Raw genomic sequence first — 2545 nt, forward strand, 5'->3', positions numbered from 1 at the left:
TATATGCATATATACATACATACGTGTACATACTCACATATATATATGTATATACACATGCGTATATGGGTACAGGACGTCAAAAAACGTAAACAACATGAAAAACGAGAACATGAAATGCAAAGACGTGGAAATTGAACTTTTTTGCGAACAACAAAAGAAACAAATAGAAAAACGAGACATGCAACATAAAGAACAATCCATGTTACCTGTCGTTTTTCTATTTGTTTCTTTTGTTGTTCGCAAAAAAAGTTCGTTTTCCATGTTTTTGTATTTCATGTTGTTTACGTTTTTTTGACGTCTTGTACCCTTATACGCATGTGTATATACGTATATATGTAAGTATGTACATGTATGTATGTATGTATATATGCATATGTATATTATTTATATTATTATATGATCAAACGCCACACATCCATTTCCAAATAAGTTTTATCTATACATATATATATATATATATATATATATATATATATATCTTCTTAGGCCTCCGTCGGTCATGGCTGACCATGGATGATGTCATCTGTCCATTGAGTTGTCTATTCAGTTTTTGCAACGCCTCCTGTGGCTGTAGAGACCGATGCGAGAGTGGCAGTCTCGTTTGCAGAGGTCAAACCTATACATTAAATCCGGTCTGTTGGCTGTCATTTCTTTACTGCGGGCTCGGTTTTCAGCTGCTGCCACCCTCAAATTCCCTTCGCTGGTCTGCAGTTGTTTGTGAAGAGTGCCTCTCCAGCTGGTTCGGTCAGCTGCGAGGTCCTCCGAGGAATTGGTGTTGATGCCAAGTGCCTTCATGTCCCTCCTGCACACGCCCCTGTACCTCAGCTTCTGACGGCCAATGTTTTTCTGCCCTGGGACAAGCTCTCCGAAAAGGACATCCTTTGGGATCCGACCATCCCCCATATGGTGAACGTTGCCAAGCCAGCGCAGTCGATGTTGCCTTAGCAAGGTGTGCATGGTGGGGAGGCCAGCACGAGACAGAACATCAGTATTGGTTACTTTGTTTTGCCAGGAGATGCCGAGTATGTGTCGGAGGCTTCTGAGGTGGAAGGTATTGAGCCGTTTCTCCTGGCAGGCGTACGCGGTCCATGTCTTGCTGCTGTATAGCAGGGTGCTGAGGGCGCAAGTTTTCACTGTTAGTTTGGGGTTTGTCCACACTCTTGGTGTGAGGCGAGCGAATGTTGTGGCTGCCTTCCTGATCCACTTGTCTATCTCAGTATGCAAGAAGATGGCTTGAACAGACTTTATTACAAATTACTACAATTTGTTTCACTCCAACAATAGCTGTTTACATGCACATCCTTGGGTGACCAGAGTCAAAGCACATATGCATGCACACACACATGCATATATAAATATATGCATAAATGAATAAATATAACCACACAGTGTGAGATCAGCAAGCCTTAAGAGATAAATTGAAACCACTCAATAAATGAATATAAAGTTAAATTAAGCAGCATATTTGTATCTTTCAACAACCATGGAAGAGCCAGCTTAATATATCACTCATTGGAATCAAACCCAAACCATAGAACCTTCTTAATCACACCACTATTTCTGCACCTAATTAAAAAAATGATTACCAATAATACACCACAAGTGAAATCAATTCTAACAAATTTGTAATGTTGTGCATCATCATCATCCTCATCATCATCATTTAATGTCTGCTTTCCATGCCGGCATGAATTTGACAGGAGCTGGCTAGGCAGAAGACTGCACCATGCTTCACTGTCTGTTCTGGCATGGTTTTTATAGCTGGATGCCTTTCCTAACATTAACCACTCCACAGAGTGGACTGAGTGTTTTGTGTGTGTCACCAGCACAGGTGAGGTCAGTTTTGGCATAGTTCTTTTTTTATTTTACAGCTGGATAAATTATAATTTTCCTTTTTTTTGTTTTGTTTTGTTTTTTCTTGTGTCTTTTTTTTTTTCTCTCATATTTCATAGTAGCACTATTTAAATATTAGTATCATGTCTGTGACCCATTGTGGGATTAGTTAAAATTTTGTCAGAAAATTTTTTGGATTTTTTCACTATTTGTATCGGAAGCAAATCTTAATAATTTGTTTTTAATTTCTTTTTTATTAAGCCATAGGATTCAGTCCAACTCTGCATGGCACCTTGGGCAAGTGACATTTACTATAGCCACAGGCTGACCAAAGCCTTGTGAGTGGATTTGATAGATGGAATCTGATAGAAGCCTGTTGTGTGTGTGTGTGTGTGTCTTTGTGCTTGTGTTTGTCTACCACTACCACTTGACAACCAGTGTTGGTGTTTTTACATCCCTGTAACTTAGAATTTTGGCAAAAGTGACCAATAAGCACAGGAGTGGCTGTGTGGTAAGTAGCTTGCTTACAAACCACATGGTTCCGGGTTCAGTGCCACTGCGTGGCACCTTGGACAAGTGTCTTCTACTATAGCCTCAGGCCAACCAAAGCCTTGTGAGTGGATATGGTAGACGGAAACTGAAAAAAGCCCGTTGTATATATGTGTATATATATATATATATATATATATATATATATATATATATATAT

Source organism: Octopus bimaculoides, chromosome 3 (assembly GCF_001194135.2).
Source record: "Octopus bimaculoides isolate UCB-OBI-ISO-001 chromosome 3, ASM119413v2, whole genome shotgun sequence".
Classification (NCBI taxonomy): domain Eukaryota; kingdom Metazoa; phylum Mollusca; class Cephalopoda; order Octopoda; family Octopodidae; genus Octopus; species Octopus bimaculoides.